We start from the raw sequence: 16,036 nt of genomic DNA on the forward strand, positions 1-16,036 counted from the left end.
AAGACCAATAATTTATATTAGAGTAAGACTGGCTAGAAGTCCCATCAGATGTGACTGAAATTCTCCCCAACACAGGAAAAGGCATTTGAAGAAATAGTCCTGTGGAAGGTAAATGCTTTTCATTCCTAGAACCACTGTGGCCTAGATCCTCTTGGTTCCTGGACAGAGATGATTTGGGGAATATCCCAAGGATAGGATGATTCCTCCACCCAGAACATTCCACTTACAGTTAGAAGCAGAGCCAGAAAATTCTGACATGAACCATGAGGCATGGACGGGGAGGTTAAAATGAGACTCACTGTGTTTCAGTTTTGGCTGAGGCTCCAGAGGCTGAGAAGTATCAGTGAACATTAGAAGCCAAGAAAGCCCCAATCCAAAGTGAAGTTCTAGACTACCTATGGCAGCCATTATGAAGTTTTGTCCCCTGGCTATAATCTGCCTGGAGGCTATAACGTGGTTGGGGTTAAGGAAGCTGCCCTCCTTCCAAGAGAGTTGAGAGTGTGCTCTGAGTCTTGTGGACAAATGCTCTCTCCCTGCATTGGGGTTGAGAAGGAAAGGTGACTTCCCTCTTTTCAATCCAGCTGAGATAGGCTTTAAAAGAACCAGTTGGAGAGCTGGACCTGTGTCCCCTTCAGTAGGTGGGGTCAGACTCACACCTGAAGAAGCCCACAGGCAAGAAGCTTGCTGAAACAGCCTGGGTGGCAGGGTAGAGAGAGTAGATTGAGGGCCAATTATACTTCCTCAACGGCAGTTTTTCAAGGAGTAGATGTGGGATCCTAGGAAGGGAGGTGGCTTGGCAAAATCTTAGACCAGTCTCATATGGACCACCTGGAAGGGAGATGAGACCCAACAGGGCCAGTGGGGCACTGAATGAGCAAGGGCTGAAGGAGGAAAGGTGATTTCCACTGCAGTTAAATTTTCCAAAGAGAGAATACAGAGACCAACCGAAAGGTCTCCATTGGGAATCTGTCCAACCAGAAGGTAACAATGTGGGTTACAGCTATGGAACTGAAATATGACAAAGTTTTCAATTCCTTACCTCTCCTCTCCATCATCTCAAAGCCCCACAGGAGCCTGAAGCAGCCTGGTGATGTAGGGAGGAGGAGAAGGACAAGGCAGAGGGCAAACGGAGAAGAAGCCAACCATTCTCCCTCCCCTACTGCTCAGGCCCAGGGTGGGAGAAAAGAGAGGTTTAAGATTGGCATTAAGTTTGAAGTTTTAATGATTAGGGCAGACAGAATAGTTTAATTATTGAAATTAAACTATTCTTATAACTTAAAGTGACCAGAGAATTTTTCTTATCTAAGAATGACAGGAAAATCCACGGGACTTGCTTGATCATTTGTCTCATGAGTGGGGAAAAATTATCTACAGTGAGAAAGAATAAAATTACTACCTGCCTGCACTCTCCCGAGCCCAAGTCATTCAATGTACCAGTTACTTCCTCTTCAGGGACTACAGTGTGTTAGCAATGATTAAGGTACCACCCTCTGGTACAGATGTGATTTGGTGACAGCATTTTGTCAATTCACCAACCCAGCTGGACATATGAGATGGCCCATGATGACAATGAAGCCACTGATCCTGGAGGCAGAGCTGAGAGACATTTGAAAATGTGTTGCCTCTTTCCAGTCCTTGACTGTTTAGTTGGTGTCCTGGAACAAACACACTTCCAAAAGTGCTTCACTGGAATGTATATTTGAGTCATAAATACTCTTAGACAAAAAAAAAAATCATTTCATTTCATTTCATCAGTTACATACTAAAGCCCAGAGAGGTTAAGGCATTTACTAAGGTCACTATTCTTTTGATTGCAAATGACAAAATTAAGCCAGAAACAGGAAGGAAGGAAGGAAAGAAAGAAGGAAGGAAGGAGGGGAGAAAAGGAGACAGAACAAAAGAAAACTGGAGAGGAAAGGGATCATTTATTAACATTTGGAAAGTCCAAGCATTACTCGTTGCAGGTATGGCCGCAGCCAGGTGCTCAATTAATGTCCAAAATGTATATTTCTCCATTTCTTAGTAATGCATTTGCCTTTCCATGAGGTGACAAAAAATGGCCACCAGATGCTCTAGCCTTATAGTCTAAATAACTGGGTAGTCTCAGTGAAATTAACTACTCTTCTCAGTAGTTCCAGTGAAAGTCACAGATTGAATTTCATTAACCTAGATTGAATTGCATTGTCCAGTGCTAAACTAATCACCATGACCCTGAATGTCCCTAAGGCCGGAGGAATCAGCTCCAAAGAAAACATGGACCATGAGTGAGAAAGAGCTATTGTTACTTGGAAACAGGGAGGAGGGCCATAGACAGGCAAAAACAGCAGATGTCTCCTCTGGTCGTAGAGCCAGGAAGTAAATGGCAAAACCAGGATTAGAACTTACATCTTTTGATTCCTAAACCAAAGATTTGCGTAGGCACAAAGTAATTTCATTGATGTATCTCTTTTTAAAATGTACTAGCCTGTATAAATAGGGTAAATTTAGGTCCAAACACTGAATTTATCCTGAACTCTTAGGTAAACAGTCTGCTAAAAATAAACTCATGTAAACAGATCATTTCATATACAAGACAGCAAATGGAACCATCAGCCTCATTTTATTAGTATTATTCAAAAAAATCATTTGTGCTCTAATTTACTCTGACACTAGAGAAAGCTCTAATTTGATAAATTCCTGATTCCAGATTACAAAGTGCCATTGCTTTCACATGAGTGAGACAAATTTAGAGTAAGCTGGCAATAGAGTCAAATCTATTCTTCAGTGCTCTCTGGAGTTCTGTCAACCTATCACAATTAATTCCAAAAGTAAAGAGAGCTTAATAAGGCTTGTGGAAGTGACGAAGTTGTTAATTTGTCAGACAAGAGATCAACAGCATAAGTAGAAAGTCTAATATGCAAACCTGCACGTCCTGCACATGTATCCCAGAACTTAAAATAAAATAGAATTAAATATAAACAAACAACAAAAGAAATTCTAATGTGAAGTTTGGGGATTTTCTCTTGTTTTGTTTATTTTCTTGTACATAAGAAAAGAAAAAGGTTTTCCTTAGCGAAACGACAACTAGATTTTTAAAAATCTGTATCCCTGCTACACAAAACTTTGAAGTTTCAGCGAAGCGTCAGTTCATTCTGGTGGTTGGCCAGTCCCAAGTTGAATCCCTCAATCCCTTACCGGAAGAGCAAAAGCACAGCAATGGTGGGCAGGTGTGCCCTGATACAAACAGAGAGGGATTTCTGTAATCTCTGAACTCAACTCCTTGCTTAATGGAGATTAAACTCGGGATTGGGAGTTCATACCTCGCTCTGCCATGGCCTGAGATGAAATGAGAGGGAGTTGGGAGCTGGAGGGTCCACATGCCCTGAGTGCCTTCAAGGCCCTGAATGAAAGTTCTGGGGCCAGAAACGGACATGCTGAAGGTGGTTCAAGCTGTTTGAGAGCATAGGGATGGATGGATATAATTTTCAATGCATCATCACATAAATCACTGTGTTCACAAAAACTTCCTGAGAAAGATGGGCTTCCCCTGACTTCCCCAATGAGAAGCCCATGCCTTGGAGGGGCAAAGGACTTATGCAGCTTATTAGTCTAATGAGAAGGCAGGACTACGTCCAAGTTTACCAATTACCAGCCCTAGAACTAGAGGTCTGGCCTAGGGCCAAGCATTCAATAAAGACTTCTTTAAAGCTTGATAAGGTTCCATCCATCCTTCCTTCCATCTGTCTGTCCATATGTCTGTCCTTCTATCCGTCGATTCATCCATCCATCCATCCATCCATCCATCCATCCATCCATCCATCCACCCAGCAAATACCCTCATGTGACAGACTGTGCAGATGAGACACAATCTCTGACATCTGGGAGTACATAGCACCAGGGAAGCACACATTCAACAAACCTTCCCAAGAGTGATGAGTATTGAAGTGGAGCATAGCAAGGAGCCTGGCCTAGTCTCCGGGGTCCTGCTTTCAGGAAACACTACTGCCCCAGGTGTGAATCTCTGAAAGTGTCACAGCCAACATGGGACAACAGCTGGAAGGATGAGGCTGCCCAGGGCGCCCTGCACAGAAGGAAGGCTTTGTGCTAGCTCCGTGTGGAAACTCTGACTCGGGGCAGTGTGGGCTTTCAGATGGATTTCCTATCATTTATCTTCTTATCAAAAGGTTTAATCACTTTCCGCTCTCCTGACCGTACGGGAATAATGAGCTTATTCTATCCCTACCAATACAATGCACAATAGAAACAGTTCAGAGACTATTTGGCCTTCTAAAATGAATGTTTTTACTGTATAAACATCATTAAATCCACAGTTAAAGGAATGTTTAAAGAAGAAAAATCAATCTTAGTAATCCCACGCACAGCTACTTCGTCACTGCATATTGCTTGCTGGACTTTGTGTGAATAACAAAACGAATTTTATGTGAAAATTAGTTGTCATCTCATTTCCCCAAGAAGCTGAATATATTCTGACATGGAATGGACCCATGGCTTTTGAAGAAGAAAACATGCTCCTTCATGATTTTCAACTTCTCTGTCTAGAATGAAAAAGTACTTAAAAACGGAAAACGAGTCACTGTGGTTTCTGAACAGAGTTCGTTTGCTTAAGTCTTGTTCTGGAAACAGTTAAAAATTCCATTACATTCCTTGAGGGCAATGTCTATATCATATACCTTGATGCTCAATTAGCTCACACCCCTAAACAAAGCTCCTTTATATGAAGTCAGACATATTAAATAACAAAAGCAGCATGAAACTTGAGACATTCTAAGCTGCAGTAGTCCCTAGCGCGTGTTCGGCTGGCCCTGCACAGGATGACCAGTCAAGTCTTCAAAAGTGATTCTGGCTTACCTAGACTCCTTTATCAGGCTTCTCACCCAGGTCAAAGTCAGGGCCCTGATCTTCCCTCCACCATCAAAAAGAGAGAGTGCTTTGCAAGTCATCAATTATTTTGTCCTGAGGAAGGATTCATCACTGATACTGTTACTTCAGCTGCATTAAACCTTTTTTTTAATTGTACAATAAAGGTAGATTTAGGAACTTGCAAATGAAGAGCTATGGGAGGCAGGGAAGGGCCCCCAAAGCATTTCACAGCCTTGCTACTCAAAGTGTGGTCCGTGGACCAGCAGCATCTGCAGCCCCTGACGGCTTATGAGGAAGGCGGAATCTCTCAGTATCCACCTCAGCAGTACTGAATCAGAATCTCCATTGCAACTAGACCCGCAGTGGGGCCTAATGTTGCTGATCAGGGACCACATTTTGAGAGCCCCTGCCCTAGAGCTATTCAGGGAATCCACACACTTACAATGTCCCTCCTGGGTGTTTGGCAGTGGGGGCAGAAGAGGCAGTTTATTGGTTTTCATTGTCTTGTTGTCAGTGGAGACCAAGTGGCAGGGCACATGGGGCCCTCTTTACTTATCACAGCATGACTACATTTCATAAAAATTTTAATTGTGCAATTCTGAAGCCATGCCATATAGAATAATATTGGTAAAGTCTCATATTATACACAGAATTGGAATCAATGACAATGCTCCAAAATTAAAAAAAAAAAAAAATCCATCAAGAATTGCAGAATCCCAAGACTGGCAAACATCTTGGAAACAGTATATACTTTTCCCATGCGTTAGGCCACAGAAACGCCAGCCATCCTTTTCCAGGCTCTGTCGTCTGTGAATCTTGTTACTGTTTACATATAGCAAAGAATTTGTTAGTATCTGTGTGACTATTTTGCTAATATTATAATCTTTACTGATATAATTTATGATCTTTTAAAAATCTGTTAGAGTGGTATCATCTAAAAGACTCCTGAATGCGGATGTTCATGCTAAAGCTCATAAAAATCTCTCCCAAATCAAAATCTTTGCGAAGGAAGTTACATGTGGTAAAACGCCACAACGAAGCCCATCCTGACTCTCTGATGTGCTGTTAATATGGGAAAAGGCTCTGCAAATTATTAAAAATAATGCTAAGGAAATAAAAAGCAGCTTTAAAGCAAAAAGGCAACACAATAATTAGAGATTTATGTTCTCCTGGAACACATCCAACTTTACATTTATTGCTATGGGAAAATTTGTCTTGAGTTATGCAAGACCCTCAAAACAGCATCCGTTGCATAAAATACGACCACCACTTATATGAGAATATTTCATTCCTCAGGTAGCTGAAGCCAGAAATGTGTTCTGATGTGTCCAGCATGATTTGTCCACTTGGTTATGGAACCCATTCCCCACCGGGCAAGGCCTCACGGTCTCCTGGGGCCCCTCAAATCATATTGTAGGCAGTGATCACATGATCACATGATAATGACACCATTACCAACAAGAGAGCTGGTTTTAAATTCATTCTGGTTTTTTTTTTTTTTTAATTCAAGCTAATACTGCTTGAGCTCTGGCCTTGAGCAAGGCTCTTGCCTTGTCTGCTGTGCTCAATAGATGTTTTACTCCTCGGTGCCTCAGTTTCCTGTCTGTAGAAAGAGATTTACCCTCTGCCTGACAGTTACTGCCTGAAGGGAGTTGTATGAAGGACACAGAGCCATTGAACCATGGCACCTTTTGGGGGTGAGGGAGCAGGGGCCTCAGTCATGTCTCTAGCAGAGGAAAGGTGTGCCAGTCCATCCACACTCTGGCCTTGGTGGGTGGGGGCCGTCACAGGGTGGGACACAACCATCACATTCTTTTCCTCTCTGCAAGACTATGGCAGTGCCTCCTTGGCAGTGTAAAACGTAGGGCTGCATCTCAGGAGAAAGTGAGGTTAGCTGTGGGGTCTGCAAAGTGGCCAGTGGAAACTGTGAGGGGATGAGCTCTGAGTATTAAGAGGTAAGGACCAAATGAAGTGGAGTTGTGGAAAACATTCCTACCTGAGTAATGAGAAGAGGAGGAGCTTCCAAAAAAGGAGCTGAAGAAGACGATCAGAGAGGTGGTGTGAGAGGCACCCATACAGGACAGGTCTTTTCCTCGCCTCTGCAAACTCCATCTTGTCCATTACCCTGAATGGAGTGTCACTGAAGCCAGGGAAGAAGCATTGAGTTGAACTATGTGAAATTGCCATTTTTAGGTTAACAAGATGATCGACTACTGTCAATTTCATATGGTTTAACCTAAAATTACCTACTAGAAAGGCTTGGAAGGGAAGGTGGGAGCCTCTGCAATTTGCCTGTGGCGGGAGGTGGGCATGGCAAGAGTGGCAGTGAGTGGAGCTGAGTGGAATAGGGAGAGCTCCGTCTGTCCCCTCTATAGGGGATACAGTGTGAGCAGGAAGGGGGCTTCAGAAATGAATCCACAACCTCTAGTCCAACAAATGGTGACTGCATTGAAGAGGAAGCCTACTGATATTGATAAGAGGTCAGTAAAAACGAAAACCTCCATACTGTGGAACCCAATAAAGCAGCATTCCCATAGAAAACTAATACATGGCAATCTCCAAGAGGAAGGAACAGGATACACTACTTCCTAAAAGTATTTGATCACAAAATACATCGTTCTCATGGGGCTTCTCTCAGGACTGGTGTTTTGCCAAATGTATTTTGGTCATTCACACAGGACTTGGGCTGAAATATCTATGCACAATCTATTGAACAAAAAATTAATAGTGTAAACCAGATTTCTATTTTCAACAGAAATATGAAAATACTTTGGGGGGAAAAGACATTCCAAAGAGCTGGGAAGTATTTTAGAAGCACAAAGTACGTATAAATTATGTACATAATATTAATAATAAATTAATTATTCATTAAAACAGGTTCCCTAAAGATACGGCTGAAGCAAGACTAGATCAGCCTAGTTGAAGACATATACTTAAAAGTAATATGACTACATTGCTTCAAGTATATTCACACGTTTCAATCATTCAAACTAGTTCCACCATTTTATTCTGTACTTAAACATTTTTAATCTATCTATTTAATTCACTAATTCATCTGAAAACATGTGAATGGTATTGTGCTTGGTATCACGAGGCTACAAAGATAAATAAGGCAGGGAATCTGCCTTCAAGGAGATTTCTATGAAAGAGGTGCTCAACCAGGTAGATTAGAATAAATGAATATTCTCCAAAGCAGAAAGCGATTAAATAGTATACGAAAGACACAAGTGCTAGGGGCTTTTGAGGGAGGGAGGTTGCTTCCAGCTATGGATGAGAGAGGACTTTGGAAAGGAAATTCTATCTGGGAAGGCAGGGCAGTGGGGACGCTAGTGAAGAAGGCATAGTAGATGGAGTGAACAGCAGGAGGGAAGAGCATCCTTTAGTGGGCATCATAGATTGTGTTTGGCCACTTAAGCACAATGTTTGTACAGTCGAGAAGACAAACTAAGGATTGAGACTTGATTCTGTAGGTGATACAGAGTGCCAAGTGTGTGATCAGAGGACTGACCAACCTGTGACAGTGGGAGTATGGGAGGTAGAATTGACAACTGCAAACTCAAAGGACAGGAGGTCATACGAGGCTTTAATAGAGAGTTCTGAGTTAAAAGAAAAAAATGTATATTGTGAAAATATGAATTGTTTAGCTCTGCTCTGTCTGCCTTGATATTCACATATTCCACCAACCCATACCTGAGAGTAACCAAGGAGATTCTGGCAATATGCACAAAGTGATTTGCCAAATACATGAGAATGGAAAGTGCCTTTGTGTTCATGCTGCTTAAAGTAGCATAGAAACAAAATAAATGAGTCTGGGGCCTTTCAGTGTGGACCCTGGGAAATGCTCACATTGGGTTATCACTAATGGTAAATGGCCCTGTAAAGACATGGCACATGAGTGGCATATGAGCAACAAAAAATAAAACAACACGGTGTGTGGGCTGTGGAAGATACAGCCAGTAAGACCCCCATGATTGAACACCTGCCATGCTTTCTAATTTAATCTTCATAACAGTCCCAATGTATTATATTATCTCTATTTTATAGATTAAAAAAGAAAACACTTAGGCTCATAATAGTCCAAAAACCTTAAAGAGGCAACCTTGCAAGCCAGGGGCAAGGCCTCAGCTTGAATCCAGGCCCTTTTCACCCCAAAGGAAACACTGTGCAGAAGTCACACCTTTGCCTAATGAATACCAACTCCCTGCCTTCTCACCATCTTGAATTCCTTATCTGTAAAATCAGGGATGAGTCTGGGGGAAAAGCTAGGCAGGGACTAACTCTGTCTACTTCTCAGGTCCATTTTGAAGCTCAAATGTGGAAGAACTTCAATTCTGAAGCAAGAACTTTATTAACGTGTAAGTTTTGAGGGAGGTATGGGGTGCTGCGGGAGCTGGGCAAAGTGGGGGCTCTTCCAAAAAGCAGCTGGGCAGTCCTCGGGAGGAATATACATTTAAGCAGGTGGTCACAGAGGTGGCTGAGAAAGAAGCCGTAAGAGTTAAGAACGAATGAACTCAGGCTCTGCAGCTTTGCCTATGGCCAAATCTGGGTCCCAACTTAGTGTGACTGGAACCCCCTTTCCCCCTTCTGGTTGGCCCTGAGGCTTTGGGCCATAACTCGCTAGGTACAGTGAAGCCTGCAGAACCACCTCATGTTGCCCACCCAGTGTCCTCCCATCGCTGGCCTGACCCCAGGCCTCTGGCCAGGTGCTGGAGCTGATAGACAGCCCCAAGCCAAGGCTACCACCAGCAACACTGCCAAGGGATTTGGTCTGGGTCCATGAAGCTTGTACTGCCACTGGGAGAGAAATGTATTCAAAATGTAGCCAAGAAGGCTTCCTTTCTCTGCTAGTAGAGGGGGCCTATGGCTCCCCGCAGTCTGCATGATAAATCAGTGCAAAGACACCAGCTTCAAGGCCATAAGGGACCCTTATTATCATAGGCCAAACACAGAGTCAGTGCTGCAGGATTTATTTTCTAGTTCATAAATCTCAGTTGATTAGAGCATGTCCTCACAGCATTGCAGAGCCCTCTCCAGCAGGAGCTGTGCACGAAGCCACGGCTGTGGCTCCCAGGAGTCTAGGGCCAGCAGAGAAGGTGCCACTTACCTAGCAAGCAACACACTTTTGGTTTGAATTCCAAGTGTAAAGAAATATTGGGGGAGGGAGATTAGGTTCTACCTAAATTACCCCGAAAATGGCCTCCTCTGCTTGCCTTGATGAGGGGAAGAGTTGCACTTTGGGGCTTTGTGCCACCCACCAATGAGAACTAGAAATTTTTCCTGGGCTCCAGACCCCCAGTCGGGCTTTGATCAGGTGTGAATGGGTCCATGAACTTCCTGAAATTATTTGGGATGTGTCTGCATCATGTGTATTGTGTCTGTACCAATGAGAATCCTTCTTGGGAATCTTATTAGTCCCCTGGTGGTCTCTACTGGGACCTTATAGGGCCCATAGCTTTCTCATATCTTCAGAGAATCATGATCCAAAAATAGTTACTAACTTGTGCTCCAGGAAGATAAACCTCCTCCATTCTTCCTTTCTGAGAAGCAGAACCCTATGCTCCCAGACAGCCATGAGCTGCTTTTGCCTGCCTGGAACATTAACTGCAGGCAGGTTCTGTGGCATGACTCCCAAATTGGTGTTTAGCTTTTCAGAAATTGGCAGCATTTTCTCCCTGACTCTTGCAAGGACACTTGATCTCACCCTTGCTGGCCTTTCTTCCTCATAAAGCCAGCTTCTAAAAGAGTGGAAACAGATACTCGGTTACCCCCTGGGGTAGGGGCCTTCTGGGGACAGAGTACAACCTAGAAGGAGGCTCAGGAGGCTCTTTGCATTCTGAGGCTTGGGAATTGGAGGAGATGCTGCCTAGCCTCGGGAAAAGAATGTAACAGCTTGCACAGAGCTGAGTGTGCTACATAATCCTGTCTTAAAAGAAGGAATACCCCCTAGAGGTAAACAAGAACTATCAGAAGGCCTCAGAGCAGCCGCAGCCACCCTAGCCAGAAAATACATGACAGCTGCAGAATTGCAAAGAGCTAGCTGAGAGCAGCACAGGATGCGTCCAGATGCAAAATATTTCCAGTGCAAAAAAAAAAAAAAAAAAAGCCAATGTCAGAAGTCATGGGGATTCAGGCAACAGAAGTGCCTCTCCTCCCGTCTCCCTCCTGAAGAGGTGTCCCATGGGTCCTTGAAAGCTGGCAGTGCTCACTGGAGAGGCAGGGAGGGCTGAATGCCTCGCTCCAATTAAAGCCTAAGGACCGACCCCGTAGCGTCCCAGCTGTGCTGCTGCTCCACTTGGGAAAGCAAACCCGGACAAGCTCCGACATTCAGGAAAGCTTCAGGCCTACGTTGTTCTCGTGGAGCTCGCGTGTAATAGGAAACGCTGTGGCGTCCAGATCCACTCTTCTTAGCAGCTCAGTGCATCTTTGCTGCTGTCATCTGCTTCTTCAGAGGGAGAGGGGAGAGTGTGGAAAACCACGCTGCCCAACAGTCCCTGATCTCTTTTTAACGGTGTGCTCTGCTCCCAGTTCAGTTTCTAAAGGGGTTAAGGGTGGGGCAACAGAGGGCACTCCCCACCCTGGAGGCTGCTTTTTTCTTCCCTGAAGTCCACTATGAGCTCCAGCAGGTATCAGAAGGGACTGGAGCAGGCAAGTGGGAACTGAAGCAAATGGACAGCAACTTCATGAGAGGATGCACATCCAATGTCTTCAGGTCAGCTGACCTTTCAAGAGAAGCAGGAAATCTGTGTTTGTAAGTGAAATGTTCCATTTATAATGGTTGGCTCAGGTTTTAAAAGAGTAGTTTTGTAGGAAAAACTACAGTAGTTTTATAGGCAGGGGTCTCCGTTGTGCTCCCTCTGTTCTGTAGGGAGGTGCTCCTGCAGGCCCTGGTACAGTGACGCCTACAGAACCACCTCATGTGGTTTTGCACACCCCAGCACACCCCAGCTAGTTCCACTACCTCCTTGCCCATACTAGCAATGCCCGGGAGCCTCACCAGGCACAACCATGTAGAGCAGCCAGCTCCAGAGAGCCTTGAGGCTGAAGAAAAGATTTGCTCTTTCTGCAATATGTAGAATCCACAGAGCCACAGATCCACAGATGTGAGCAATAATTTTGGCCCCTCCATAATCACAGTTTCTCATCAAGAACAAGTTTCCATAACCTTGTCAGCTGTAGAATCTGAAACAAGACGTGGTAAAATGACATCTACTTTTGCCTCATGTGGCCATGATGGAAGAATGATAGCCCTTAAGCATTCCGAGCTCCTCTCAAAATAAATAGTCATGACAGCTTCATCACTGCATGCTGAAATAATAGGCATTGGCCTTATTACAAAACCTCAGTATTCTCATGGCATCATACCCTTGCCATATCTCTGTGAAGTACCAGAGACATCCACTGTTTTCCTCATTTCATTGTATGGATTGAAACTGAGGAAGGAAAAGTTTGAAACTGTTCAGAGCCCCCACCTGCCTTCAGGCTTAGGATTTGGATCTTGGGGGTCTCATCTTAATATCACTTCATGCTGCCTCCTCTATCCCCCCAGACTCTGCAGACATTCTTTTTCTGTCCTGTGGCAAAATGAGACTTTCTTTTCTCCTCTTCTCCTTCTTTCCTTCTTCTATTCATCCCTTCACAGGAAGTTAGAGCAAATATTCAAAGCCTTCATTATCATAGTAGCCTTTTGAAGTTTTACCCCTGAGAGGGAGTCAATATCCACAAGGCTGTTTTGCTAGCAGATGACTTACTGTGAATAAGCGGAGCCCAAATCCTCTTACAGCAACATACTCAGCACCTCCCTGGTGTGATACCTGGATACTCATGCCCCTCCACAATTCTTGGGGCCCCATGAGTACTCATAAATGGTGAATGGACAAACTTGCTTTATGGAAATGGACCAACCATACCTACAACTCCTTCTAAGTATTACAAAGACAATCAAAGAATTACCCACTTTTATATGATTCTTTATGAAGCATATGCAATGTGGAGCTGAACCAGATACCATTAGGAAGATCCTTTTAATCTCCCTTTAAATATCTTGCTCTCTGATTTACTAGGGTGTTGCATATGTTTTGCCAGAAAAAAAGGAGGTAAAAAAATTCATCATTGATAGTTACCTTCTATATTCTTATGTATTCCAGCTTTGCTTCTGAGCACAGAAATATTGTTCATGGCCTTTCTTTCTCAACCAGTGAATTAGCCAGTCAGGTTAACAACTGATCATCTTGGCCTCAATCTCTAAAGGACATTTAGGAATATTAGAAATACTGTCCTTGCAAGTATTACTGCAAGATTTGAGATTGATCATACAACATAGTGACTATAGTTAATCATGATGTATTGTATGCTCGAAAATAGCCAAGATAGATTTGAGGTGTTCTCACTACAAAAGAAATGTTAAATATGTGACATAATGCATATATTATTTAGCTCAATTTAGCTATTCTACAATGTATACATATTTTAAAACACCATATTGCATACCATAAATATGTACAATTTTGTCAATCAAAAAATAAATAAAAGGCAAAAAAAAACCTTGGGTCCTTCTTCAATCAATGAAAAAAGACATATGAATGAACAAATTATATAAAATAATATTTAGCCAAAGTGCTAAAATATGTGATAGAGACAGCAAATTTTCCAGGAGCTCAAAGGTCAAAGGGAGAACAATGAGAGCTGGAAAAATCAGAGAAACTTCCTGGAAGAAGTGATATTTGATCTAGAACTTGAGAAATGGGAACAACTGAATTGGAAACTTAGGGGTAGGAATGACCTTGCTTTAATTGGCTGGGATAAATGAAATTTCTGGTTGAGTTGAGATGGGAAAGCAAATGGAATCCAATAAACAACATAGAGAAAACTTTGGGTGAAACTACGGGGAAATCGCAGTCTTTTAAATTCAGCCTCTTTTTGTTAGAGTTTTACGAAAATTAGTCTGGTAGTAGTACTTGGACTGGATGCAGAACACACAGGCCAGAAGGGATAGCCAACGCTGAGTGCTAGACTGGGCAAATACTATAGACTGAATGTTATATCCCCCAAATTTCATGTTGAAATCCTAACCCCCAGTGTGATGGTATTAGGAGGTTGGATGTTTAGGAGGTGATTAGGTCATGAGGGTGGTGTCCTCATGAATGGGATTGGTGTCCTTATAAAAGAAACCCCAGAGAGCTGCTTCATCCTTTCCACCAAGGGAGAAGACAGCTGTCCATGAACCAGGAAGTGGGCCTTCACTAAACAGCAGTCTGCCAGCACCTTCTTCTTGGACTTCCCAGCCTCCAGAACGTGAGAATGTGTGTGTGTGTGTGTACATATTTTTTTTAAATCTATATGCTTAACATTTAAAATAAATAAATAAATATATATATTTCTACTGTTTATAAGCCACCTAGTGCATGGCTTATAATTTAAACCACAGACCAGTCTATGGTCTGTAATAGCAGACTGAGCAGACTAAGACAGCAACTGACATGTGCTAAGAATAAAGAGATCTTACAAATCTACAAGAAAATAACGAATACCCTCCTTGAAATGGACAATATTAAGCATGTTGCAGAAAAAAAATGAGAAAATGTATAACTTCCTACACACATACAAAGAAAGTTGAAAAATACAAGTTGGCAAGATTAAATAAAAAGATAAAAGCCAATGCTAATTGGCAAAGGGGCACCATCATACACTGCTGGTAAGAGTACAAATTGGTGTATGCTCTGTATTTGCTATCATGTGCAGACTTTCAACCCAGCAGGTAAGTCTACCTTTCAGAACTTATCCTAAAGAAAGGATTAAGAGTCTGTACAAAGAATTTGTGCAAGGATATTCATTATATCAGCTTATCTTGGTCAAAAATTAAAATAAAATTTTAAATTTGGAGGCTGAGAGCAATGGATAAGAAATATTATTGATTTATTGATTATAAATATATCAATAAATTGATATAAATATATCAATAAATTACAAAATTTATTGATATGGAAAGTTGTTTGCCATATTATCCAGTTAGGGCATAGAGCATATCACAAAACAGTATGTGTTGTGTGATCCTATTTGCATATAAAAGCAAAATGAGTAAATACGCACATAAATATATATACACATACATAAACATATATTTCTCTCTCCACATACATATAAATATGTATACACACATATATATGTATATCTACTGATGTATATATATATAACTGAACACAGTCAAGTGTCGCTTAACAAGGGAGAAATGTTCTGAGAAATGCATTGTTAGGTGATTTCATTGTTGTGTTCATCATAGAGTGTACAGTTAACCCTTGAACATTGAAGGGGCTAGGGGTTCCAATCCCCATGAAAATACACATCTAAGTTTTGACTTCCCCAAAACCTTAGCTACTAATAGCCTACTGTTGACCAGAAGCCTTGCCAATAACAATTAACACATATGTTGTAGGCTACATGTATTATATACTGTATTCTTACAGCAAAGTAAACTAGAGAAAAGAAAATGTTATTAAGATAATCATAAGAAAGAAAAAATGCAGTCACGATTCATTAAGTGGAAGTGGATTATCATATAGGTCTCCATCCTCATAGTCTTCACATGGATTAGGCTGAGGAGGGGGAGGAAGTGGGGATTGGTCTTGCTGTCTCAGGGATGGCAGAGATGGAAGAGATGGAGGAAGTGGAAAGAGAGGCAGGAGAGATTTATTGAAAAAAAATCCATGTTTGTAAGTGGACATGAGCAGTTCAAACCCAAGTTGTTCAAAGGTCATCTATACTGAAACAAACCTAGAAGTACAGCCTACTACATCCCTAGGCTATATGGTACAGCCCATTGCTCCCAGGCAACAAACCTACACAGCATGTTACCACACTGAATACCGTAGGCAGTTGTAACACAATGGTATGTATTCGTGTATTTAAACATATCTAAACATAGAAAATGTATGGTAAAAATACAGTATTATAATCTTACGGGATCACCCTGTTTATGCCATCTGTCACTGACCAAAACATAATTATGTAGCACATGACTGTACACAGATGTCTACACACCTGATATTAACATTCTATATATCTAAGTAGTAGGATTATGAGTAATTTCTATTTCTTTCACACTTATTTTACATGCTTATTTGAAAACTTCTATCATAAGCATTTTTAAAATTTAATTTAACACAGGAAAACTCTGAATCTT

The 16,036-nt window shown here is 42.1% G+C and overlaps 1 protein-coding gene across 4 annotated transcripts in view; it reads right to left on the reverse strand.

The window, feature by feature from the left end:
• Positions 1 to 16,036, reverse strand: part of COMMD10 (COMM domain containing 10) — a 355,799-nt gene that overhangs the window by 39,849 nt on the left and 299,914 nt on the right. The gene's annotated exons all lie outside the window — the stretch shown is intronic.

Source organism: Hylobates moloch, unplaced genomic scaffold (genome assembly GCF_009828535.3).
Source record: "Hylobates moloch isolate HMO894 unplaced genomic scaffold, HMol_V3 SCAFFOLD_6, whole genome shotgun sequence".
Taxonomy (NCBI): Eukaryota; Metazoa; Chordata; class Mammalia; order Primates; family Hylobatidae; genus Hylobates; species Hylobates moloch.